Here is a 27,133-nt window from a genome sequence, read left to right as displayed (position 1 = left end):
TAATATTCTACTGTCAAAGAGAAACTGAATTGGATTGCTTTCCTATTCTGGTAAACTTTTGCATATTGAACTATGTTGGGGAAGGATGTTGCCCAAAAGACTCAAATAACGTTATAACTCTGTTGAACAGTGGTTTTTATGTGAGATAATATTTTTCAATGAAAGATAAGTTGCCCCCTGAGGCAAATCTCTTCTGTCAAAATGGAAAGCTCACCCTGGTACGGGAGGGTGGATGGTGTCATGGTTAGCACTCTGGACTCTGAAAACAGGGATCTGAGTACAAATTTCAGTGGGACTTATCTGAACATTACAATTTTCTTTTCCATTCAGTTCTTAAAAGTTTTATTTGGAACAACATCACATTTACTTATAAACATGTAAAAATCAACCTGTACATATGTATCTCTGTATATATAGCTATATGTCTCTGTATATTTATAGGAACATATAAACATATAGATTATAAAAATAAATATAATTAGTGGAGGTGAAAATCATGAACAGTTGTTGCCTCTCAGCATTTGAAACATGAGTTTCTACTTCTTTCTCTTTTATATGTCCTGAAATTGAGATAGTCACTTTTTACTCATTATTGATCCAACAATACAGTTGATGTATACAAAGCATATCATATGATTTCTGAATGAAGTTCAAAAATGAGAATTTGATCAGTACCTGTCATGCCTCCGACCAAAAGCTTATATTTTACGATTGGAGATCAACTGTTGTAAATCAGCATGAAAAACATTTTCTTTTCACGATTTCCATACTAATATAAAACAACATTTTTACTAGCTGAATGAGATCATCATTTGGGTTCCTCTATGTCTGATTGAAGAAAACTTCTCATTCAAAATGTGCTATTTTCGCCTTATCAATAGCGGGAAAGATTAAAAAAGTGATGCTGTGAATCACCCGTCTGAAATGCGTTTGAGAAAATCAGGATATGATTTTATAATGGCTAACTACTTTGTGAAGAAATTTGATGTCAAAGTATTGTAAAGTTTGTATTGATGTAACTTGTTCAAGCTGATGGACATTTTGAAAGCATTCAATAATTGACTCTTTCAACCTACTGGTGTTGGATTTGAGCTATCAATGAACAAAGATGAAGAAATGGAAAAGCTCAAGAGTAATAAAAAAAGTCCCTCCAAGGTTTCAAATCGGATCATTGGATGCAAAGTCCAAATTGCCAACCATTGCTCTATCGAGCCACCCATGCAGGAGACAGAGACATTGCTTCAGTAGTCTGGAAATGTAGACTGTTTTATTATGCTACAGGCAAAGATGAACATTGTGATATAACTTTTATATTCAGATAAACATTTGAATATTTAACACTTTTATAGAGAATATAGCTGAAAAGAATCAAATCACATTAAATCTCTATCCACTATGACCATTCAAATGCGATATCTTTTTATCAATATAAGAGAAGGACATCACTGATGCGCTCTCTTTTGTCTCAATGGAAAAGGCACTCTTGTGTGAGAGGGTTACATGGTGTAATGGTTAGCACACTGGACTCTGAATCCAGCGATCCGCGTTCAAATCTCGGTGGGACCTACTACAATTATGAGATTCACTGTTTAACTCATTTTTTAGAATTTGGTCTAGAAAAAACCTAATATCAATGTTTTATACTGATGCGTATGAACGCATAAGTATGTATAGATGCATACATAGCTTTATCCATCTAGTTTTGTTTTAATGAATGCTTTGCAATTAAAAAGTTCCTTGTTCCCCTTATCAATAACAGTAAGATTTTAAAAAGTAATGTCGTGCATCAGGCCCCTGTGATGAGTTTGAGAAACCAGAGTGAGTTTGTAAAATCTCTCATTAGTTTGAGCCATTTAGTTTCCAGGTATTGTAAAAATTCTATTATTTGCTCACATCTAGTAAACTTTTAGAGTATAATCAATAAATTAATTTTTCACCCTACCGGTATTAGATATGTGATATTAATGAATACACTTGAAAGAAAATGATTTGGTCAAGAGTCATAAAATGGTCCCACCGAGATTTGAACTCGGATCATTGGATTCAAAGTCCAAAGTGCTAACCATTACACCATGGAACCTCCCATGTGAAAGGAGTGCAAACTGCTGCAGCAATGTCAAAGTTTTTAATATTCTACTGTCAAAGAGAAACTGAATTGGATTGCTTTCCTATTCTGGTAAACTTTTGCATATTGAACTATGTTGGGGAAGGATGTTGCCCAAAAGACTCAAATAACGTTATAACTCTGTTGAACAGTGGTTTTTATGTGAGATAATATTTTTCAATGAAAGATAAGTTGCCCCCTGAGGCAAATCTCTTCTGTCAAAATGGAAAGCTCACCCTGGTACGGGAGGGTGGATGGTGTCATGGTTAGCACTCTGGACTCTGAAAACAGGGATCTGAGTACAAATTTCAGTGGGACTTATCTGAACATTACAATTTTCTTTTCCATTCAGTTCTTAAAAGTTTTATTTGGAACAACATCACATTTACTTATAAACATGTAAAAATCAACCTGTACATATGTATCTCTGTATATATAGCTATATGTCTCTGTATATTTATAGGAACATATAAACATATAGATTATAAAAATAAATATAATTAGTGGAGGTGAAAATCATGAACAGTTGTTGCCTCTCAGCATTTGAAACATGAGTTTCTACTTCTTTCTCTTTTATATGTCCTGAAATTGAGATAGTCACTTTTTACTCATTATTGATCCAACAATACAGTTGATGTATACAAAGCATATCATATGATTTCTGAATGAAGTTCAAAAATGAAAATTTGATCAGTACCTGTCATGCCTCCGACCAAAAGCTTATATTTTACGATTGGAGATCAACTGTTGTAAATCAGCATGAAAAACATTTTCTTTTCACGATTTCCATACTAATATAAAACAACATTTTTACTAGCTGAATGAGATCATCATTTGGGTTCCTCTATGTCTGATTGAAGAAAACTTCTCATTCAAAATGTGCTATTTTCGCCTTATCAATAGCGGGAAAGATTAAAAAAGTGATGCTGTGAATCACCCGTCTGAAATGCGTTTGAGAAAATCAGGATATGATTTTATAATGGCTAACTACTTTGTGAAGAAATTTGATGTCAAAGTATTGTAAAGTTTGTATTGATGTAACTTGTTCAAGCTGATGGACATTTTGAAAGCATTCAATAATTGACTCTTTCAACCTACTGGTGTTGGATTTGAGCTATCAATGAACAAAGATGAAGAAATGGAAAAGCTCAAGAGTAATAAAAAAAGTCCCTCCAAGGTTTCAAATCGGATCATTGGATGCAAAGTCCAAATTGCCAACCATTGCTCTATCGAGCCACCCATGCAGGAGACAGAGACATTGCTTCAGTAGTCTGGAAATGTAGACTGTTTTATTATGCTACAGGCAAAGATGAACATTGTGATATAACTTTTATATTCAGATAAACATTTGAATATTTAACACTTTTATAGAGAATATAGCTGAAAAGAATCAAATCACATTAAATCTCTATCCACTATGACCATTCAAATGCGATATCTTTTTATCAATATAAGAGAAGGACATCACTGATGCGCTCTCTTTTGTCTCAATGGAAAAGGCACTCTTGTGTGAGAGGGTTCCATGGTGTAATGGTTAGCACACTGGACTCTGAATCCAGCGATCCGAGTTCAAATCTCGGTGGGACCTACTACAATTATGAGATTCACTGTTTAACTCATTTTTTAGAATTTGGTCTAGAAAAAACCTAATATCAATGTTTTATACTGATGCGTATGAACGCATAAGTATGTATAGATGCATACATAGCTTTATCCATCTAGATAGCTGTTAGACAATATGAACATATCAATTATTCATAAACATAAATATTGAAGCTGAACCTAGAAACTGTTCTTTCACATCCACATTGTAAACATGAGTTTATTTTCCTTTCTCATCTATATGGCCAGTAATGAGATAGTTCATTTTTGCTGATTTCTTAGCTGACAACATGCTGGACTTACACAGTGCATTTCATTGTGAATTTCTTTGAAAGTGAATTTCAGATTCACACCTTTGACATGTCTTTCAAAAGATTCAACTTTATTGGTTGTGGATTTACTGTTGAAAATCAGTGTGTAAAATCTTTGTACGTCTGAATTTCAAGATTATTATTCAAACTGCACATCTTCGGTCCCCGTAATACAAAGTTTGACTCCTCAAGTTTTGTTTTAATGAATGCTTTGCAATTAAAAAGTTCCTTGTTCCCCTTATCAATAACAGTAAGATTTTAAAAAGTAATGTCGTGCATCAGGCCCCTGTGATGAGTTTGAGAAACCAGAGTGAGTTTGTAAAATCTCTCATTAGTTTGAGCCATTTAGTTTCCAGGTATTGTAAAAATTCTATTATTTGCTCACATCTAGTAAACTTTTAGAGTATAATCAATAAATTAATTTTTCACCCTACCGGTATTAGATATGTGATATTAATGAATACACTTGAAAGAAAATGATTTGGTCAAGAGTCATAAAATGGTCCCACCGAGATTTGAACTCGGATGATTGGATTCAAAGTCCAAAGTGCTAACCATTACACCATGGAACCTCCCATGGGAAAGGAGTGCAAACTGCTGCAGCAATGTGGAAATGTCAAAGTTTTTAATATTCTACTGTCAAAGAGAAACTGAATTGGATTGCTTTCCTATTCTGGTAAACTTTTGCATATTGAACTATGTTGGGGAAGGATGTTGCCCAAAAGACTCAAATAACGTTATAACTCTGTTGAACAGTGGTTTTTATGTGAGATAATATTTTTCAATGAAAGATAAGTTGCCCTCTGAGGCAAATCTCTTCTGTCAAAATGGAAAGCTCACCCTGGTACGGGAGGGTGGATGGTGTCGTGGTTAGCACTCTGGACTCTGAAAACAGGGATCTGAGTACAAATTTCAGTGGGACTTATCTGAACATTACAATTTTCTTTTCCATTCAGTTCTTAAAAGTTTTATTTGGAACAACATCACATTTACTTATAAACATGTAAAAATCAACCTGTACATATGTATCTCTGTATATATAGCTATATGTCTCTGTATATTTATAGGAACATATAAACATATAGATTATAAAAATAAATATAATTAGTGGAGGTGAAAATCATGAACAGTTGTTGCCTCTCAGCATTTGAAACATGAGTTTCTACTTCTTTCTCTTTTATATGTCCTGAAATTGAGATAGTCACTTTTTACTCATTATTGATCCAAAAATACAGTTGATGTATACAAAGCATATCGTATGATTTGTGAATAAAGTTCAAAAATGAGAATTTGATCAGTACCTGTGATGCCTCCGACCAAAAGCTTATATTTTACGATTGGAGATCAACTGTTGTAAATCAGCATGAAAAACATTTTCTTTTCACGATTTCCATACTAATATAAAACAACATTTTTACTAGCTGAATGAGATCATCATTTGGGTTCCTCTATGTCTGATTGAAGAAAACTTCTCATTCAAAATGTGCTATTTTCGCCTTATCAATAGCGGGAAAGATTAAAAAAGTGATGCTGTGAATCACCCGTCTGAAATGCGTTTGAGAAAATCAGGATATGATTTTATAATGGCTAACTACTTTGTGAAGAAATTTGATGTCAAAGTATTGTAAAGTTTGTATTGATGTAACTTGTTCAAGCTGATGGACATTTTGAAAGCATTCAATAATTGACTCTTTCAACCTACTGGTGTTGGATTTGAGCTATCAATGAACAAAGATGAAGAAATGGAAAAGCTCAAGAGTAATAAAAAAAGTCCCTCCAAGGTTTCAAATCGGATCATTGGATGCAAAGTCCAAATTGCCAACCATTGCTCTATCGAGCCACCCATGCAGGAGACAGAGACATTGCTTCAGTAGTCTGGAAATGTAGACTGTTTTATTATGCTACAGGCAAAGATGAACATTGTGATATAACTTTTATATTCAGATAAACATTTGAATATTTAACACTTTTATAGAGAATATAGCTGAAAAGAATCAAATCACATTAAATCTCTATCCACTATGACCATTCAAATGAGATATCTTTTTATCAATATAAGAGAAGGACATCACTGATGCGCTCTCTTTTGTCTCAATGGAAAAGGCACTCTTGTGTGAGAGGGTTCCATGGTGTAATGGTTAGCACACTGGACTCTGAATCCAGCGATCCGAGTTCAAATCTCGGTGGGACCTACTACAATTATGAGATTCACTGTTTAACTCATTTTTTAGAATTTGGTCTAGAAAAAACCTAATATCAATGTTTTATACTGATGCGTATGAACGCATAAGTATGTATAGATGCATACATAGCTTTATCCATCTAGATAGCTGTTAGACAATATGAACATATCAATTATTCATAAACATAAATATTGAAGCTGAACCTAGAAACTGTTCTTTCACATCCACATTGTAAACATGAGTTTATTTTCCTTTCTCATCTATATGGCCAGTAATGAGATAGTTCATTTTTGCTGATTTCTTAGCTGACAACATGCTGGACTTACACAGTGCATTTCATTGTGAATTTCTTTGAAAGTGAATTTCAGATTCACACCTTTGACATGTCTTTCAAAAGATTCAACTTTATTGGTTGTGGATTTACTGTTGAAAATCAGTGTGTAAAATCTTTGTACGTCTGAATTTCAAGATTATTATTCAAACTGCACATCTTCGGTCCCCGTAATACAAAGTTTGACTCCTCAAGTTTTGTTTTAATGAATGCTTTGCAATTAAAAAGTTCCTTGTTCCCCTTATCAATAACAGTAAGATTTTAAAAAGTAATGTCGTGCATCAGGCCCCTGTGATGAGTTTGAGAAACCAGAGTGAGTTTGTAAAATCTCTCATTATTTTGAGCCATTTAGTTTCCAGGTATTGTAAAAATTCTATTATTTGCTCACATCTAGTAAACTTTTAGAGTATAATCAATAAATTAATTTTTCACCCTACCGGTATTAGATATGTGATATTAATGAATACACTTGAAAGAAAATGATTTGGTCAAGAGTCATAAAATGGTCCCACCGAGATTTGAACTCGGATGATTGGATTCAAAGTCCAAAGTGCTAACCATTACACCATGGAACCTCCCATGGGAAAGGAGTGCAAACTGCTGCAGCAATGTGGAAATGTCAAAGTTTTTAATATTCTACTGTCAAAGAGAAACTGAATTGGATTGCTTTCCTATTCTGGTAAACTTTTGCATATTGAACTATGTTGGGGAAGGATGTTGCCCAAAAGACTCAAATAACGTTATAACTCTGTTGAACAGTGGTTTTTATGTGAGATAATATTTTTCAATGAAAGATAAGTTGCCCCCTGAGGCAAATCTCTTCTGTCAAAATGGAAAGCTCACCCTGGTACGGGAGGGTGGATGGTGTCATGGTTAGCACTCTGGACTCTGAAAACAGGGATCTGAGTACAAATTTCAGTGGGACTTATCTGAACATTACAATTTTCTTTTCCATTCAGTTCTTAAAAGTTTTATTTGGAACAACATCACATTTACTTATAAACATGTAAAAATCAACCTGTACATATGTATCTCTGTATATATAGCTATATGTCTCTGTATATTTATAGGAACATATAAACATATAGATTATAAAAATAAATATAATTAGTGGAGGTGAAAATCATGAACAGTTGTTGCCTCTCAGCATTTGAAACATGAGTTTCTACTTCTTTCTCTTTTATATGTCCTGAAATTGAGATAGTCACTTTTTACTCATTATTGATCCAACAATACAGTTGATGTATACAAAGCATATCATATGATTTGTGAATAAAGTTCAAAAATGAGAATTTGATCAGTACCTGTCATGCCTCCGACCAAAAGCTTATATTTTACGATTGGAGATCAACTGTTGTAAATCAGCATGAAAAACATTTTCTTTTCACGATTTCCATACTAATATAAAACAACATTTTTACTAGCTGAATGAGATCATCATTTGGGTTCCTCTATGTCTGATTGAAGAAAACTTCTCATTCAAAATGTGCTATTTTCGCCTTATCAATAGCGGGAAAGATTAAAAAAGTGATGCTGTGAATCACCCGTCTGAAATGCGTTTGAGAAAATCAGGATATGATTTTATAATGGCTAACTACTTTGTGAAGAAATTTGATGTCAAAGTATTGTAAAGTTTGTATTGATGTAACTTGTTCAAGCTGATGGACATTTTGAAAGCATTCAATAATTGACTCTTTCAACCTACTGGTGTTGGATTTGAGCTATCAATGAACAAAGATGAAGAAATGGAAAAGCTCAAGAGTAATAAAAAAAGTCCCTCCAAGGTTTCAAATCGGATCATTGGATGCAAAGTCCAAATTGCCAACCATTGCTCTATCGAGCCACCCATGCAGGAGACAGAGACATTGCTTCAGTAGTCTGGAAATGTAGACTGTTTTATTATGCTACAGGCAAAGATGAACATTGTGATATAACTTTTATATTCAGATAAACATTTGAATATTTAACACTTTTATAGAGAATATAGCTGAAAAGAATCAAATCACATTAAATCTCTATCCACTATGACCATTCAAATGCGATATCTTTTTATCAATATAAGAGAAGGACATCACTGATGCGCTCTCTTTTGTCTCAATGGAAAAGGCACTCTTGTGTGAGAGGGTTCCATGGTGTAATGGTTAGCACACTGGACTCTGAATCCAGCGATCCGAGTTCAAATCTCGGTGGGACCTACTACAATTATGAGATTCACTGTTTAACTCATTTTTTAGAATTTGGTCTAGAAAAAACCTAATATCAATGTTTAATACTGATGCGTATGAACGCATAAGTATGTATAGATTCATACATAGCTTTATCCATCTAGATAGCTGTTAGACAATATGAACATATCAATTATTCATAAACATAAATATTGAAGCTGAACCTAGAAACTGTTCTTTCACATCCACATTGTAAACATGAGTTTATTTTCCTTTCTCATCTATATGGCCAGTAATGAGATAGTTCATTTTTGCTGATTTCTTAGCTGACAACATGCTGGACTTACACAGTGCATTTCATTGTGAATTTCTTTGAAAGTGAATTTCAGATTCACACCTTTGACATGTCTTTCAAAAGATTCAACTTTATTGGTTGTGGATTTACTGTTGAAAATCAGTGTGTAAAATCTTTGTACGTCTGAATTTCAAGATTATTATTCAAACTGCACATCTTCGGTCCCCGTAATACAAAGTTTGACTCCTCAAGTTTTGTTTTAATGAATGCTTTGCAATTAAAAAGTTCCTTGTTCCCCTTATCAATAACAGTAAGATTTTAAAAAGTAATGTCGTGCATCAGGCCCCTGTGATGAGTTTGAGAAACCAGAGTGAGTTTGTAAAATCTCTTATTAGTTTGAGCCATTTAGTTTCCAGGTATTGTAAAAATTCTATTATTTGCTCACATCTAGTAAACTTTTAGAGTATAATCAATAAATTAATTTTTCACCCTACCGGTATTAGATATGTGATATTAATGAATACACTTGAAAGAAAATGATTTGGTCAAGAGTCATAAAATGGTCCCACCGAGATTTGAACTCGGATCATTGGATTCAAAGTCCAAAGTGCTAACCATTACACCATGGAACCTCCCATGTGAAAGGAGTGCAAACTGCTGCAGCAATGTGGAAATGTCAAAGTTTTTAATATTCTACTGTCAAAGAGAAACTGAATTGGATTGCTTTCCTATTCTGGTAAACTTTTGCATATTGAACTATGTTGGGGAAGGATGTTGCCCAAAAGACTCAAATAACGTTATAACTCTGTTGAACAGTGGTTTTTATGTGAGATAATATTTTTCAATGAAAGATAAGTTGCCCCCTGAGGCAAATCTCTTCTGTCAAAATGGAAAGCTCACCCTGGTACGGGAGGGTGGATGGTGTCATGGTTAGCACTCTGGACTCTGAAAACAGGGATCTGAGTACAAATTTCAGTGGGACTTATCTGAACATTACAATTTTCTTTTCCATTCAGTTCTTAAAAGTTTTATTTGGAACAACATCACATTTACTTATAAACATGTAAAAATCAACCTGTACATATGTATCTCTGTATATATAGCTATATGTCTCTGTATATTTATAGGAACATATAAACATATAGATTATAAAAATAAATATAATTAGTGGAGGTGAAAATCATGAACAGTTGTTGCCTCTCAGCATTTGAAACATGAGTTTCTACTTCTTTCTCTTTTATATGTCCTGAAATTGAGATAGTCACTTTTTACTCATTATTGATCCAACAATACAGTTGATGTATACAAAGCATATCATATGATTTCTGAATGAAGTTCAAAAATGAGAATTTGATCAGTACCTGTCATGCCTCCGACCAAAAGCTTATATTTTACGATTGGAGATCAACTGTTGTAAATCAGCATGAAAAACATTTTCTTTTCACGATTTCCATACTAATATAAAACAACATTTTTACTAGCTGAATGAGATCATCATTTGGGTTCCTCTATGTCTGATTGAAGAAAACTTCTCATTCAAAATGTGCTATTTTCGCCTTATCAATAGCGGGAAAGATTAAAAAAGTGATGCTGTGAATCACCCGTCTGAAATGCGTTTGAGAAAATCAGGATATGATTTTATAATGGCTAACTACTTTGTGAAGAAATTTGATGTCAAAGTATTGTAAAGTTTGTATTGATGTAACTTGTTCAAGCTGATGGACATTTTGAAAGCATTCAATAATTGACTCTTTCAACCTACTGGTGTTGGATTTGAGCTATCAATGAACAAAGATGAAGAAATGGAAAAGCTCAAGAGTAATAAAAAAAGTCCCTCCAAGGTTTCAAATCGGATCATTGGATGCAAAGTCCAAATTGCCAACCATTGCTCTATCGAGCCACCCATGCAGGAGACAGAGACATTGCTTCAGTAGTCTGGAAATGTAGACTGTTTTATTATGCTACAGGCAAAGATGAACATTGTGATATAACTTTTATATTCAGATAAACATTTGAATATTTAACACTTTTATAGAGAATATAGCTGAAAAGAATCAAATCACATTAAATCTCTATCCACTATGACCATTCAAATGCGATATCTTTTTATCAATATAAGAGAAGGACATCACTGATGCGCTCTCTTTTGTCTCAATGGAAAAGGCACTCTTGTGTGAGAGGGTTACATGGTGTAATGGTTAGCACACTGGACTCTGAATCCAGCGATCCGCGTTCAAATCTCGGTGGGACCTACTACAATTATGAGATTCACTGTTTAACTCATTTTTTAGAATTTGGTCTAGAAAAAACCTAATATCAATGTTTTATACTGATGCGTATGAACGCATAAGTATGTATAGATGCATACATAGCTTTATCCATCTAGTTTTGTTTTAATGAATGCTTTGCAATTAAAAAGTTCCTTGTTCCCCTTATCAATAACAGTAAGATTTTAAAAAGTAATGTCGTGCATCAGGCCCCTGTGATGAGTTTGAGAAACCAGAGTGAGTTTGTAAAATCTCTCATTAGTTTGAGCCATTTAGTTTCCAGGTATTGTAAAAATTCTATTATTTGCTCACATCTAGTAAACTTTTAGAGTATAATCAATAAATTAATTTTTCACCCTACCGGTATTAGATATGTGATATTAATGAATACACTTGAAAGAAAATGATTTGGTCAAGAGTCATAAAATGGTCCCACCGAGATTTGAACTCGGATCATTGGATTCAAAGTCCAAAGTGCTAACCATTACACCATGGAACCTCCCATGTGAAAGGAGTGCAAACTGCTGCAGCAATGTCAAAGTTTTTAATATTCTACTGTCAAAGAGAAACTGAATTGGATTGCTTTCCTATTCTGGTAAACTTTTGCATATTGAACTATGTTGGGGAAGGATGTTGCCCAAAAGACTCAAATAACGTTATAACTCTGTTGAACAGTGGTTTTTATGTGAGATAATATTTTTCAATGAAAGATAAGTTGCCCCCTGAGGCAAATCTCTTCTGTCAAAATGGAAAGCTCACCCTGGTACGGGAGGGTGGATGGTGTCATGGTTAGCACTCTGGACTCTGAAAACAGGGATCTGAGTACAAATTTCAGTGGGACTTATCTGAACATTACAATTTTCTTTTCCATTCAGTTCTTAAAAGTTTTATTTGGAACAACATCACATTTACTTATAAACATGTAAAAATCAACCTGTACATATGTATCTCTGTATATATAGCTATATGTCTCTGTATATTTATAGGAACATATAAACATATAGATTATAAAAATAAATATAATTAGTGGAGGTGAAAATCATGAACAGTTGTTGCCTCTCAGCATTTGAAACATGAGTTTCTACTTCTTTCTCTTTTATATGTCCTGAAATTGAGATAGTCACTTTTTACTCATTATTGATCCAACAATACAGTTGATGTATACAAAGCATATCATATGATTTCTGAATGAAGTTCAAAAATGAAAATTTGATCAGTACCTGTCATGCCTCCGACCAAAAGCTTATATTTTACGATTGGAGATCAACTGTTGTAAATCAGCATGAAAAACATTTTCTTTTCACGATTTCCATACTAATATAAAACAACATTTTTACTAGCTGAATGAGATCATCATTTGGGTTCCTCTATGTCTGATTGAAGAAAACTTCTCATTCAAAATGTGCTATTTTCGCCTTATCAATAGCGGGAAAGATTAAAAAAGTGATGCTGTGAATCACCCGTCTGAAATGCGTTTGAGAAAATCAGGATATGATTTTATAATGGCTAACTACTTTGTGAAGAAATTTGATGTCAAAGTATTGTAAAGTTTGTATTGATGTAACTTGTTCAAGCTGATGGACATTTTGAAAGCATTCAATAATTGACTCTTTCAACCTACTGGTGTTGGATTTGAGCTATCAATGAACAAAGATGAAGAAATGGAAAAGCTCAAGAGTAATAAAAAAAGTCCCTCCAAGGTTTCAAATCGGATCATTGGATGCAAAGTCCAAATTGCCAACCATTGCTCTATCGAGCCACCCATGCAGGAGACAGAGACATTGCTTCAGTAGTCTGGAAATGTAGACTGTTTTATTATGCTACAGGCAAAGATGAACATTGTGATATAACTTTTATATTCAGATAAACATTTGAATATTTAACACTTTTATAGAGAATATAGCTGAAAAGAATCAAATCACATTAAATCTCTATCCACTATGACCATTCAAATGCGATATCTTTTTATCAATATAAGAGAAGGACATCACTGATGCGCTCTCTTTTGTCTCAATGGAAAAGGCACTCTTGTGTGAGAGGGTTCCATGGTGTAATGGTTAGCACACTGGACTCTGAATCCAGCGATCCGAGTTCAAATCTCGGTGGGACCTACTACAATTATGAGATTCACTGTTTAACTCATTTTTTAGAATTTGGTCTAGAAAAAACCTAATATCAATGTTTTATACTGATGCGTATGAACGCATAAGTATGTATAGATGCATACATAGCTTTATCCATCTAGATAGCTGTTAGACAATATGAACATATCAATTATTCATAAACATAAATATTGAAGCTGAACCTAGAAACTGTTCTTTCACATCCACATTGTAAACATGAGTTTATTTTCCTTTCTCATCTATATGGCCAGTAATGAGATAGTTCATTTTTGCTGATTTCTTAGCTGACAACATGCTGGACTTACACAGTGCATTTCATTGTGAATTTCTTTGAAAGTGAATTTCAGATTCACACCTTTGACATGTCTTTCAAAAGATTCAACTTTATTGGTTGTGGATTTACTGTTGAAAATCAGTGTGTAAAATCTTTGTACGTCTGAATTTCAAGATTATTATTCAAACTGCACATCTTCGGTCCCCGTAATACAAAGTTTGACTCCTCAAGTTTTGTTTTAATGAATGCTTTGCAATTAAAAAGTTCCTTGTTCCCCTTATCAATAACAGTAAGATTTTAAAAAGTAATGTCGTGCATCAGGCCCCTGTGATGAGTTTGAGAAACCAGAGTGAGTTTGTAAAATCTCTCATTAGTTTGAGCCATTTAGTTTCCAGGTATTGTAAAAATTCTATTATTTGCTCACATCTAGTAAACTTTTAGAGTATAATCAATAAATTAATTTTTCACCCTACCGGTATTAGATATGTGATATTAATGAATACACTTGAAAGAAAATGATTTGGTCAAGAGTCATAAAATGGTCCCACCGAGATTTGAACTCGGATCATTGGATTCAAAGTCCAAAGTGCTAACCATTACACCATGGAACCTCCCATGTGAAAGGAGTGCAAACTGCTGCAGCAATGTGGAAATGTCAAAGTTTTTAATATTCTACTGTCAAAGAGAAACTGAATTGGATTGCTTTCCTATTCTGGTAAACTTTTGCATATTGAACTATGTTGGGGAAGGATGTTGCCCAAAAGACTCAAATAACGTTATAACTCTGTTGAACAGTGGTTTTTATGTGAGATAATATTTTTCAATGAAAGATAAGTTGCCCCCTGAGGCAAATCTCTTCTGTCAAAATGGAAAGCTCACCCTGGTACGGGAGGGTGGATGGTGTCATGGTTAGCACTCTGGACTCTGAAAACAGGGATCTGAGTACAAATTTCAGTGGGACTTATCTGAACATTACAATTTTCTTTTCCATTCAGTTCTTAAAAGTTTTATTTGGAACAACATCACATTTACTTATAAACATGTAAAAATCAACCTGTACATATGTATCTCTGTATATATAGCTATATGTCTCTGTATATTTATAGGAACATATAAACATATAGATTATAAAAATAAATATAATTAGTGGAGGTGAAAATCATGAACAGTTGTTGCCTCTCAGCATTTGAAACATGAGTTTCTACTTCTTTCTCTTTTATATGTCCTGAAATTGAGATAGTCACTTTTTACTCATTATTGATCCAACAATACAGTTGATGTATACAAAGCATATCATATGATTTCTGAATGAAGTTCAAAAATGAGAATTTGATCAGTACCTGTCATGCCTCCGACCAAAAGCTTATATTTTACGATTGGAGATCAACTGTTGTAAATCAGCATGAAAAACATTTTCTTTTCACGATTTCCATACTAATATAAAACAACATTTTTACTAGCTGAATGAGATCATCATTTGGGTTCCTCTATGTCTGATTGAAGAAAACTTCTCATTCAAAATGTGCTATTTTCGCCTTATCAATAGCGGGAAAGATTAAAAAAGTGATGCTGTGAATCACCCGTCTGAAATGCGTTTGAGAAAATCAGGATATGCTTTTATAATGGCTAACTACTTTGTGAAGAAATTTGATGTCAAAGTATTGTAAAGTTTGTATTGATGTAACTTGTTCAAGCTGATGGACATTTTGAAAGCATTCAATAATTGACTCTTTCAAACTACTGGTGTTGGATTTGAGCTATCAATGAACAAAGATGAAGAAATGGAAAAGCTCAAGAGTAATAAAAAAAGTCCCTCCAAGGTTTCAAATCGGATCATTGGATGCAAAGTCCAAATTGCCAACCATTGCTCTATCGAGCCACCCATGCAGGAGACAGAGACATTGCTTCAGTAGTCTGGAAATGTAGACTGTTTTATTATGCTACAGGCAAAGATGAACATTGTGATATAACTTTTATATTCAGATAAACATTTGAATATTTAACACTTTTATAGAGAATATAGCTGAAAAGAATCAAATCACATTAAATCTCTATCCACTATGACCATTCAAATGCGATATCTTTTTATCAATATAAGAGAAGGACATCACTGATGCGCTCTCTTTTGTCTCAATGGAAAAGGCACTCTTGTGTGAGAGGGTTCCATGGTGTAATGGTTAGCACACTGGACTCTGAATCCAGCGATCCGCGTTCAAATCTCGGTGGGACCTACTACAATTATGAGATTCACTGTTTAACTCATTTTTTAGAATTTGGTCTAGAAAAAACCTAATATCAATGTTTTATACTGATGCGTATGAACGCATAAGTATGTATAGATGCATACATAGCTTTATCCATCTAGATAGCTGTTAGACAATATGAACATATCAATTATTCATAAACATAAATATTGAAGCTGAACCTAGAAACTGTTCTTTCACATCCACATTGTAAACATGAGTTTATTTTCCTTTCTCATCTATATGGCCAGTAATGAGATAGTTCATTTTTGCTGATTTCTTAGCTGACAACATGCTGGACTTACACAGTGCATTTCATTGTGAATTTCTTTGAAAGTGAATTTCAGATTCACACCTTTGACATGTCTTTCAAAAGATTCAACTTTATTGGTTGTGGATTTACTGTTGAAAATCAGTGTGTAAAATCTTTGTACGTCTGAATTTCAAGATTATTATTCAAACTGCACATCTTCGGTCCCCGTAATACAAAGTTTGACTCCTCAAGTTTTGTTTTAATGAATGCTTTGCAATTAAAAAGTTCCTTGTTCCCCTTATCAATAACAGTAAGATTTTAAAAAGTAATGTCGTGCATCAGGCCCCTGTGATGAGTTTGAGAAACCAGAGTGAGTTTGTAAAATCTCTCATTAGTTTGAGCCATTTAGTTTCCAGGTATTGTAAAAATTCTATTATTTGCTCACATCTAGTAAACTTTTAGAGTATAATCAATACATTAATTTTTCACCCTACCGGTATTAGATATGTGATATTAATGAATACACTTGAAAGAAAATGATTTGGTCAAGAGTCATAAAATGGTCCCACCGAGATTTGAACTCGGATCATTGGATTCAAAGTCCAAAGTGCTAACCATTACACCATGGAACCTCCCATGTGAAAGGAGTGCAAACTGCTGCAGCAATGTGGAAATGTCAAAGTTTTTAATATTCTACTGTCAAAGAGAAACTGAATTGGATTGCTTTCCTATTCTGGTAAACTTTTGCATATTGAACTATGTTGGGGAAGGATGTTGCCCAAAAGACTCAAATAACATTATAACTCTGTTGAACAGTGGTTTTTATGTGAGATAATATTTTTCAATGAAAGATAAGTTGCCCCCTGAGGCAAATCTCTTCTGTCAAAATGGAAAGCTCACCCTGGTACGGGAGGGTGGATGGTGTCGTGGTTAGCACTCTGGACTCTGAAAACAGGGATCTGAGTACAAATTTCAGTGGGACTTATCTGAACATTACAATTTTCTTTTCCATTCAGTTCTTAAAAGTTTTATTTGGAACAACATCACATTTACTTATAAACATGTAAAAATCAACCTGTACATATGTATCTCTGTATATATAGCTATATGTCTCTGTATATTTATAGGAACATATAAACATATAGATTATAAAAATAAATATAATTAGTGGAGGTGAAAATCATGAACAGTTGTTGCCTCTCAGCATTTGAAACATGAGTTTCTACTTCTTTCTCTTTTATATGTCCTGAAATTGAGATAGTCACTTTTTACTCATTATTGATCCAACAATACAGTTGATGTATACAAAGCATATCATATGATTTCTGAATGAAGTTCAAAAATGAGAATTTGATCAGTACCTGTCATGCCTCCGACCAAAAGCTTATATTTTACGATTGGAGATCAACTGTTGTAAATCAGCATGAAAAACATTTTCTTTTCACGATTTCCATACTAATATAAAACAACATTTTTACTAGCTGAATGAGATCATCATTTGGGTTCCTCTATGTCTGATTGAAGAAAACTTCTCATTCAAAATGTGCTATTTTCGCCTTATCAATAGCGGGAAAGATTAAAAAAGTGATGCTGTGAATCACCCGTCTGAAATGCGTTTGAGAAAATCAGGATATGCTTTTATAATGGCTAACTACTTTGTGAAGAAATTTGATGTCAAAGTATTGTAAAGTTTGTATTGATGTAACTTGTTCAAGCTGATGGACATTTTGAAAGCATTCAATAATTGACTCTTTCAACCTACTGGTGTTGGATTTGAGCTATCAATGAACAAAGATGAAGAAATGGAAAAGCTCAAGAGTAATAAAAAAAGTCCCTCCAAGGTTTCAAATCGGATCATTGGATGCAAAGTCCAAATTGCCAACCATTGCTCTATCGAGCCACCCATGCAGGAGACAGAGACATTGCTTCAGTAGTCTGGAAATGTAGACTGTTTTATTATGCTACAGGCAAAGATGAACATTGTGATATAACTTTTATATTCAGATAAACATTTGAATATTTAACACTTTTATAGAGAATATAGCTGAAAAGAATCAAATCACATTAAATCTCTATCCACTATGACCATTCAAATGCGATATCTTTTTATCAATATAAGAGAAGGACATCACTGATGCGCTCTCTTTTGTCTCAATGGAAAAGGCACTCTTGTGTGAGAGGGTTCCATGGTGTAATGGTTAGCACACTGGACTCTGAATCCAGCGATCCGCGTTCAAATCTCGGTGGGACCTACTACAATTATGAGATTCACTGTTTAACTCATTTTTTAGAATTTGGTCTAGAAAAAACCTAATATCAATGTTTTATACTGATGCGTATGAACGCATAAGTATGTATAGATGCATACATAGCTTTATCCATCTAGATAGCTGTTAGACAATATGAACATATCAATTATTCATAAACATAAATATTGAAGCTGAACCTAGAAACTGTTCTTTCACATCCACATTGTAAACATGAGTTTATTTTCCTTTCTCATCTATATGGCCAGTAATGAGATAGTTCATTTTTGCTGATTTCTTAGCTGACAACATGCTGGACTTACACAGTGCATTTCATTGTGAATTTCTTTGAAAGTGAATTTCAGATTCACACCTTTGACATGTCTTTCAAAAGATTCAACTTTATTGGTTGTGGATTTACTGTTGAAAATCAGTGTGTAAAATCTTTGTACGTCTGAATTTCAAGATTATTATTCAAACTGCACATCTTCGGTCCCCGTAATACAAAGTTTGACTCCTCAAGTTTTGTTTTAATGAATGCTTTGCAATTAAAAAGTTCCTTGTTCCCCTTATCAATAACAGTAAGATTTTAAAAAGTAATGTCGTGCATCAGGCCCCTGTGATGAGTTTGAGAAACCAGAGTGAGTTTGTAAAATCTCTCATTAGTTTGAGCCATTTAGTTTCCAGGTATTGTAAAAATTCTATTATTTGCTCACATCTAGTAAACTTTTAGAGTATATTCAATACATTAATTTTTCACCCTACCGGTATTAGATATGTGATATTAATGAATACACTTGAAAGAAAATGATTTGGTCAAGAGTCATAAAATGGTCCCACCGAGATTTGAACTCGGATCATTGGATTTAAAGTCCAAAGTGCTAACCATTACACCATGGAACCTCCCATGTGAAAGGAGTGCAAACTGCTGCAGCAATGTGGAAATGTCAAAGTTTTTAATATTCTACTGTCAAAGAGAAACTGAATTGGATTGCTTTCCTATTCTGGTAAACTTTTGCATATTGAACTATGTTGGGGAAGGATGTTGCCCAAAAGACTCAAATAACGTTATAACTCTGTTGAACAGTGGTTTTTATGTGAGATAATATTTTTCAATGAAAGATAAGTTGCCCCCTGAGGCAAATCTCTTCTGTCAAAATGGAAAGCTCACCCTGGTACGGGAGGGTGGATGGTGTCGTGGTTAGCACTCTGGACTCTGAAAACAGGGATCTGAGTACAAATTTCAGTGGGACTTATCTGAACATTACAATTTTCTTTTCCATTCAGTTCTTAAAAGTTTTATTTGGAACAACATCACATTTACTTATAAACATGTAAAAATCAACCTGTACATATGTATCTCTGTATATATAGCTATATGTCTCTGTATATTTATAGGAACATATAAACATATAGATTATAAAAATAAATATAATTAGTGGAGGTGAAAATCATGAACAGTTGTTGCCTCTCAGCATTTGAAACATGAGTTTCTACTTCTTTCTCTTTTATATGTCCTGAAATTGAGATAGTCACTTTTTACTCATTATTGATCCAACAATACAGTTGATGTATACAAAGCATATCATATGATTTGTGAATGAAGTTCAAAAATGAGAATTTGATCAGTACCTGTCATGCCTCCGACCAAAAGCTTATATTTTACGATTGGAGATCAACTGTTGTAAATCAGCATGAAAAACATTTTCTTTTCACGATTTCCATACTAATATAAAACAACATTTTTACTAGCTGAATGAGATCATCATTTGGGTTCCTCTATGTTTGATTGAAGAAAACTTCTCATTCAAAATGTGCTATTTTCGCCTTATCAATAGCGGGAAAGATTAAAAAAGTGATGCTGTGAATCACCCGTCTGAAATGCGTTTGAGAAAATCAGGATATGATTTTATAATGGCTAACTACTTTGTGAAGAAATTTGATGTCAAAGTATTGTAAAGTTTGTATTGATGTAACTTGTTCAAGCTGATGGACATTTTGAAAGCATTCAATAATTGACTCTTTCAACCTACTGGTGTTGGATTTGAGCTATCAATGAACAAAGATGAAGAAATGGAAAAGCTCAAGAGTAATAAAAAAAGTCCCTCCAAGGTTTCAAATCGGATCATTGGATGCAAAGTCCAAATTGCCAACCATTGCTCTATCGAGCCACCCATGCAGGAGACAGAGACATTGCTTCAGTAGTCTGGAAATGTAGACTGTTTTATTATGCTACAGGCAAAGATGAACATTGTGATATAACTTTTATATTCAGATAAACATTTGAATATTTAACACTTTTATAGAGAATATAGCTGAAAAGAATCAAATCACATTAAATCTCTATCCACTATGACCATTCAAATGAGATATCTTTTTATCAATATAAGAGAAGGACATCACTGATGCGCTCTCTTTTGTCTCAATGGAAAAGGCACTCTTGTGTGAGAGGGTTCCATGGTGTAATGGTTAGCACACTGGAATCTGAATCCAGCGATCCGAGTTCAAATCTCGGTGGGACCTACTACAATTATGAGATTTACTGTTTAACTCATTTTTTAGAATTTGGTCTAGAAAAAACCTAATATCAATGTTTTATACTGATGCGTATGAACGCATAAGTATGTATAGATGCATACATAGCTTTATCCATCTAGATAGCTGTTAGACAATATGAACATATCAATTATTCATAAACATAAATATTGAAGCTGAACCTAGAAACTGTTCTTTCACATCCACATTGTAAACATGAGTTTATTTTCCTTTCTCATCTATATGGCCAGTAATGAGATAGTTCATTTTTGCTGATTTCTTAGCTGACAACATGCTGGACTTACACAGTGCATTTCATTGTGAATTTCTTTGAAAGTGAATTTCAGATTCACACCTTTGACATGTCTTTCAAAAGATTCAACTTTATTGGTTGTGGATTTACTGTTGAAAATCAGTGTGTAAAATCTTTGTACGTCTGAATTTCAAGATTTTTATTCAAACTGCACATCTTCGGTCCCCGTAATACAAAGTTTGACTCCTCAAGTTTTGTTTTAATGAATGCTTTGCAATTAAAAAGTTCCTTGTTCCCCTTATCAATAACAGTAAGATTTTAAAAAGTAATGTCGTGCATCAGGCCCCTGTGATGAGTTTGAGAAACCAGAGAGAGTTTGTAAAATCTCTCATTAGTTTGAGCCATTTAGTTTCCAGGTATTGTAAAAATTCTATTATTTGCTCACATCTAGTAAACTTTTAGAGTATAATCAATACATTAATTTTTCACCCTACCGGTATTAGATATGTGATATTAATGAATACACTTGAAAGAAAATGATTTGGTCAAGAGTCATAAAATGGTCCCACCGAGATTTGAACTCGGATCATTGGATTCAAAGTCCAAAGTGCTAACCATTACACCATGGAACCTCCCATGTGAAAGGAGTGCAAACTGCTGCAGCAATGTGGAAATGTCAAAGTTTTTAATATTCTACTGTCAAAGAGAAACTGAATTGGATTGCTTTCCTATTCTGGTAAACTTTTGCATATTGAACTATGTTGGGGAAGGATGTTGCCCAAAAGACTCAAATAACGTTATAACTCTGTTGAACAGTGGTTTTTATGTGAGATAATATTTTTCAATGAAAGATAAGTTGCCCCCTGAGGCAAATCTCTTCTGTCAAAATGGAAAGCTCACCCTGGTACGGGAGGGTGGATGGTGTCGTGGTTAGCACTCTGGACTCTGAAAACAGGGATCTGAGTACAAATTTCAGTGGGACTTATCTGAACATTACAATTTTCTTTTCCATTCAGTTCTTAAAAGTTTTATTTGGAACAACATCACATTTACTTATAAACATGTAAAAATCAACCTGTACATATGTATCTCTGTATATATAGCTATATGTCTCTGTATATTTATAGGAACATATAAACATATAGATTATAAAAATAAATATAATTAGTGGAGGTGAAAATCATGAACAGTTGTTGCCTCTCAGCATTTGAAACATGAGTTTCTACTTCTTTCTCTTTTATATGTCCTGAAATTGAGATAGTCACTTTTTACTCATTATTGATCCAACAATACAGTTGATGTATACAAAGCATATCATATGATTTCTGAATGAAGTTCAAAAATGAGAATTTGATCAGTACCTGTCATGCCTCCGACCAAAAGCTTATATTTTACGATTGGAGATCAACTGTTGTAAATCAGCATGAAAAACATTTTCTTTTCACGATTTCCATACTAATATAAAACAACATTTTTACTAGCTGAATGAGATCATCATTTGGGTTCCTCTATGTCTGATTGAAGAAAACTTCTCATTCAAAATGTGCTATTTTCGCCTTATCAATAGCGGGAAAGATTAAAAAAGTGATGCTGTGAATCACCCGTCTGAAATGCGTTTGAGAAAATCAGGATATGCTTTTATAATGGATACCTACTTTGTGAAGAAATTTGATGTCAAAGTATTGTAAAGTTTGTATTGATGTAACTTGTTCAAGCTGATGGACATTTTGAAAGCATTCAATAATTGACTCTTTCAACCTACTGGTGTTGGATTTGAGCTATCAATGAACAAAGATGAAGAAATGGAAAAGCTCAAGAGTAATAAAAAAAGTCCCTCCAAGGTTTCAAATCGGATCATTGGATGCAAAGTCCAAATTGCCAACCATTGCTCTATCGAGCCACCCATGCAGGAGACAGAGACATTGCTTCAGTAGTCTGGAAATGTAGACTGTTTTATTATGCTACAGGCAAAGATGAACATTGTGATATAACTTTTATATTCAGATAAACATTTGAATATTTAACACTTTTATAGAGAATATAGCTGAAAAGAATCAAATCACATTAAATCTCTATCCACTATGACCATTCAAATGCGATATCTTTTTATCAATATAAGAGAAGGACATCACTGATGCGCTCTCTTTTGTCTCAATGGAAAAGGCACTCTTGTGTGAGAGGGTTCCATGGTGTAATGGTTAGCACACTGGACTCTGAATCCAGCGATCCGCGTTCAAATCTCGGTGGGACCTACTACAATTATGAGATTCACTGTTTAACTCATTTTTTAGAATTTGGTCTAGAAAAAACCTAATATCAATGTTTTATACTGATGCGTATGAACGCATAAGTATGTATAGATGCATACATAGCTTTATCCATCTAGATAGCTGTTAGACAATATGAACATATCAATTATTCATAAACATAAATATTGAAGCTGAACCTAGAAACTGTTCTTTCACATCCACATTGTAAACATGAGTTTATTTTCCTTTCTCATCTATATGGCCAGTAATGAGATAGTTCATTTTTGCTGATTTCTTAGCTGACAACATGCTGGACTTACACAGTGCATTTCATTGTGAATTTCTTTGAAAGTGAATTTCAGATTCACACCTTTGACATGTCTTTCAAAAGATTCAACTTTATTGGTTGTGGATTTACTGTTGAAAATCAGTGTGTAAAATCTTTGTACGTCTGAATTTCAAGATTATTATTCAAACTGCACATCTTCGGTCCCCGTAATACAAAGTTTGACTCCTCAAGTTTTGTTTTAATGAATGCTTTGCAATTAAAAAGTTCCTTGTTCCCCTTATCAATAACAGTAAGATTTTAAAAAGTAATGTCGTGCATCAGGCCCCTGTGATTAGTTTGAGAAACCAGAGTGAGTTTGTAAAATCTCTCATTAGTTTGAGCCATTTAGTTTCCAGGTATTGTAAAAATTCTATTATTTGCTCACATCTAGTAAACTTTTAGAGTATAATCAATACATTAATTTTTCACCCTACCGGTATTAGATATGTGATATTAATGAATACACTTGAAAGAAAATGATTTGGTCAAGAGTCATAAAATGGTCCCACCGAGATTTGAACTCGGATCATTGGATTCAAAGTCCAAAGTGCTAACCATTACACCATGGAACCTCCCATGTGAAAGGAGTGCAAACTGCTGCAGCAATGTGGAAATGTCAAAGTTTTTAATATTCTACTGTCAAAGAGAAACTGAATTGGATTGCTTTCCTATTCTGGTAAACTTTTGCATATTGAACTATGTTGGGGAAGGATGTTGCCCAAAAGACTCAAATAACGTTATAACTCTGTTGAACAGTGGTTTTTATGTGAGATAATATTTTTCAATGAAAGATAAGTTGCCCCCTGAGGCAAATCTCTTCTGTCAAAATGGAAAGCTCACCCTGGTACGGGAGGGTGGATGGTGTCGTGGTTAGCACTCTGGACTCTGAAAACAGGGATCTGAGTACAAATTTCAGTGGGACTTATCTGAACATTACAATTTTCTTTTCCATTCAGTTCTTAAAAGTTTTATTTGGAACAACATCACATTTACTTATAAACATGTAAAAATCAACCTGTACATATGTATCTCTGTATATATAGCTATATGTCTCTGTATATTTATAGGAACATATAAACATATAGATTATAAAAATAAATATAATTAGTGGAGGTGAAAATCATGAACAGTTGTTGCCTCTCAGCATTTGAAACATGAGTTTCTACTTCTTTCTCTTTTATATGTCCTGAAATTGAGATAGTCACTTTTTACTCATTATTGATCCAACAATACAGTTGATGTATACAAAGCATATCATATGATTTGTGAATGAAGTTCAAAAATGAGAATTTGATCAGTACCTGTCATGCCTCCGACCAAAAGCTTATATTTTACTATTGGAGATCAACTGTTGTAAATCAGCATGAAAAACATTTTCTTTTCACGATTTCCATACTAATATAAAACAACATTTTTACTAGCTGAATGAGATCATCATTTGGGTTCCTCTATGTCTGATTGAAGAAAACTTCTCATTCAAAATGTGCTATTTTCGCCTTATCAATAGCGGGAAAGATTAAAAAAGTGATGCTGTGAATCACCCGTCTGAAATGCGTTTGAGAAAATCAGGATATGATTTTATAATGGCTAACTACTTTGTGAAGAAATTTGATGTCAAAGTATTGTAAAGTTTGTATTGATGTAACTTGTTCAAGCTGATGGACATTTTGAAAGCATTCAATAATTGACTCTTTCAACCTACTGGTGTTGGATTTGAGCTATCAATGAACAAAGATGAAGAAATGGAAAAGCTCAAGAGTAATAAAAAAAGTCCCTCCAAGGTTTCAAATCGGATCATTGGATGCAAAGTCCAAATTGCCAACCATTGCTCTATCGAGCCACCCATGCAGGAGACAGAGACATTGCTTCAGTAGTCTGGAAATGTAGACTGTTTTATTATGCTACAGGCAAAGATGAACATTGTGATATAACTTTTATATTCAGATAAACATTTGAATATTTAACACTTTTATAGAGAATATAGCTGAAAAGAATCAAATCACATTAAATCTCTATCCACTATGACCATTCAAATGAGATATCTTTTTATCAATATAAGAGAAGGACATCACTGATGCGCTCTCTTTTGTCTCAATGGAAAAGGCACTCTTGTGTGAGAGGGTTCCATGGTGTAATGGTTAGCACACTGGACTCTGAATCCAGCGATCCGAGTTCAAATCTCGGTGGGACCTACTACAATTATGAGATTCACTGTTTAACTCATTTTTTAGAATTTGGTCTAGAAAAAACCTAATATCAATGTTTTATACTGATGCGTATGAACGCATAAGTATGTATAGATGCATACATAGCTTTATCCATCTAGATAGCTGTTAGACAATATGAACATATCAATTATTCATAAACATAAATATTGAAGCTGAACCTAGAAACTGTTCTTTCACATCCACATTGTAAACATGAGTTTATTTTCCTTTCTCATCTATATGGCCAGTAATGAGATAGTTCAGTTTTGCTGATTTCTTAGCTGACAACATGCTGGACTTACACAGTGCATTTCATTGTGAATGTCTTTAAAAGTGAATTTCAGATTCACACCTTTGACATGTCTTTCAAAAGATTCAACTTTATTGGTTGTGGATTTACTGTTGAAAATCAGTGTGTAAAATCTTTGTACGTCTGAATTTCAAGATTATTATTCAAACTGCACATCTTCGGTCCCCGTAATACAAAGTTTGACTCCTCAAGTTTTGTTTTAATGAATGCTTTGCAATTAAAAAGTTCCTTGTTCCCCTTATCAATAACAGTAAGATTTTAAAAAGTAATATCGTGCATCAGGCCCCTGTGATGAGTTTGAGAAACCAGAGTGAGTTTGTAAAATCTCTCATTATTTTGAGCCATTTAGTTTCCAGGTATTGTAAAAATTCTATTATTTGCTCACATCTAGTAAACTTTTATAGTATATTCAATACATTAATTTTTCACCCTACCGGTATTAGATATGTGATATTAATGAATACACTTGAAAGAAAATGATTTGGTCAAGAGTCATAAAATGGTCCCACCGAGATTTGAACTCGGATCATTGGATTCAAAGTCCAAAGTGCTAACCATTACACCATGGAACCTCCCATGTGAAAGGAGTGCAAACTGCTGCAGCAATGTGGAAATGTCAAAGTTTTTAATATTCTACTGTCAAAGAGAAACTGAATTGGATTGCTTTCCTATTCTGGTAAACTTTTGCATATTGAACTACGTTGGGGAAGGATGTTGCCCAAAAGACTCAAATAACGTTATAACTCTGTTGAACAGTGGTTTTTATGTGAGATAATATTTTTCAATGAAAGATAAGTTGCCCCCTGAGGCAAATCTCTTCTGTCAAAATGGAAAGCTCACCCTGGTACGGGAGG

At 33.7% G+C, this 27,133-nt stretch overlaps 13 non-coding genes across 13 annotated transcripts; 5 read left to right on the top strand and 8 right to left on the bottom strand.

Annotated features, from left to right (window-relative positions):
* Positions 1-2,008: 2,008 nt before the first annotated feature.
* On the bottom strand, positions 2,009-2,080 carry TRNAQ-UUG (transfer RNA glutamine (anticodon UUG)). Its single transcript has one exon. It is a non-coding gene; the product is annotated as a tRNA-Gln (tRNA).
* Positions 2,081-3,620: 1,540 nt separating this feature from the next.
* On the top strand, positions 3,621-3,692 carry TRNAQ-CUG (transfer RNA glutamine (anticodon CUG)). Its single transcript has one exon. It is a non-coding gene; the product is annotated as a tRNA-Gln (tRNA).
* A 2,445-nt stretch (positions 3,693-6,137) lies between these two features.
* Positions 6,138-6,209, top strand: TRNAQ-CUG (transfer RNA glutamine (anticodon CUG)). Its single transcript has one exon. It is a non-coding gene; the product is annotated as a tRNA-Gln (tRNA).
* A 2,445-nt stretch (positions 6,210-8,654) lies between these two features.
* TRNAQ-CUG (transfer RNA glutamine (anticodon CUG)) lies at positions 8,655-8,726 on the top strand. Its single transcript has one exon. It is a non-coding gene; the product is annotated as a tRNA-Gln (tRNA).
* Positions 8,727-9,551: 825 nt separating this feature from the next.
* Positions 9,552-9,623, bottom strand: TRNAQ-UUG (transfer RNA glutamine (anticodon UUG)). Its single transcript has one exon. It is a non-coding gene; the product is annotated as a tRNA-Gln (tRNA).
* A 2,062-nt stretch (positions 9,624-11,685) lies between these two features.
* Positions 11,686-11,757, bottom strand: TRNAQ-UUG (transfer RNA glutamine (anticodon UUG)). The gene has a single exon. It is a non-coding gene; the product is annotated as a tRNA-Gln (tRNA).
* Positions 11,758-13,297: 1,540 nt separating this feature from the next.
* Positions 13,298-13,369, top strand: TRNAQ-CUG (transfer RNA glutamine (anticodon CUG)). Its single transcript has one exon. It is a non-coding gene; the product is annotated as a tRNA-Gln (tRNA).
* An 825-nt stretch (positions 13,370-14,194) lies between these two features.
* Positions 14,195-14,266, bottom strand: TRNAQ-UUG (transfer RNA glutamine (anticodon UUG)). Its single transcript has one exon. It is a non-coding gene; the product is annotated as a tRNA-Gln (tRNA).
* A 2,445-nt stretch (positions 14,267-16,711) lies between these two features.
* TRNAQ-UUG (transfer RNA glutamine (anticodon UUG)) lies at positions 16,712-16,783 on the bottom strand. Its single transcript has one exon. It is a non-coding gene; the product is annotated as a tRNA-Gln (tRNA).
* A 4,962-nt stretch (positions 16,784-21,745) lies between these two features.
* TRNAQ-UUG (transfer RNA glutamine (anticodon UUG)) lies at positions 21,746-21,817 on the bottom strand. The gene has a single exon. It is a non-coding gene; the product is annotated as a tRNA-Gln (tRNA).
* A 2,445-nt stretch (positions 21,818-24,262) lies between these two features.
* On the bottom strand, positions 24,263-24,334 carry TRNAQ-UUG (transfer RNA glutamine (anticodon UUG)). The gene has a single exon. It is a non-coding gene; the product is annotated as a tRNA-Gln (tRNA).
* A 1,548-nt stretch (positions 24,335-25,882) lies between these two features.
* Positions 25,883-25,954, top strand: TRNAQ-CUG (transfer RNA glutamine (anticodon CUG)). The gene has a single exon. It is a non-coding gene; the product is annotated as a tRNA-Gln (tRNA).
* An 825-nt stretch (positions 25,955-26,779) lies between these two features.
* On the bottom strand, positions 26,780-26,851 carry TRNAQ-UUG (transfer RNA glutamine (anticodon UUG)). The gene has a single exon. It is a non-coding gene; the product is annotated as a tRNA-Gln (tRNA).
* Between the last annotated feature and the right edge of the window lie 282 nt (positions 26,852-27,133).

The sequence above is a fragment of the Triturus cristatus genome, chromosome 5_2, assembly GCF_964204655.1.
Source record: "Triturus cristatus chromosome 5_2, aTriCri1.1, whole genome shotgun sequence".
In the NCBI taxonomy this organism is placed as follows: Eukaryota; Metazoa; Chordata; class Amphibia; order Caudata; family Salamandridae; genus Triturus; species Triturus cristatus.
The sequence above is the reverse complement of the archived record's forward strand: the minus strand, read 5'-3'. Positions and strand labels throughout refer to the sequence as shown.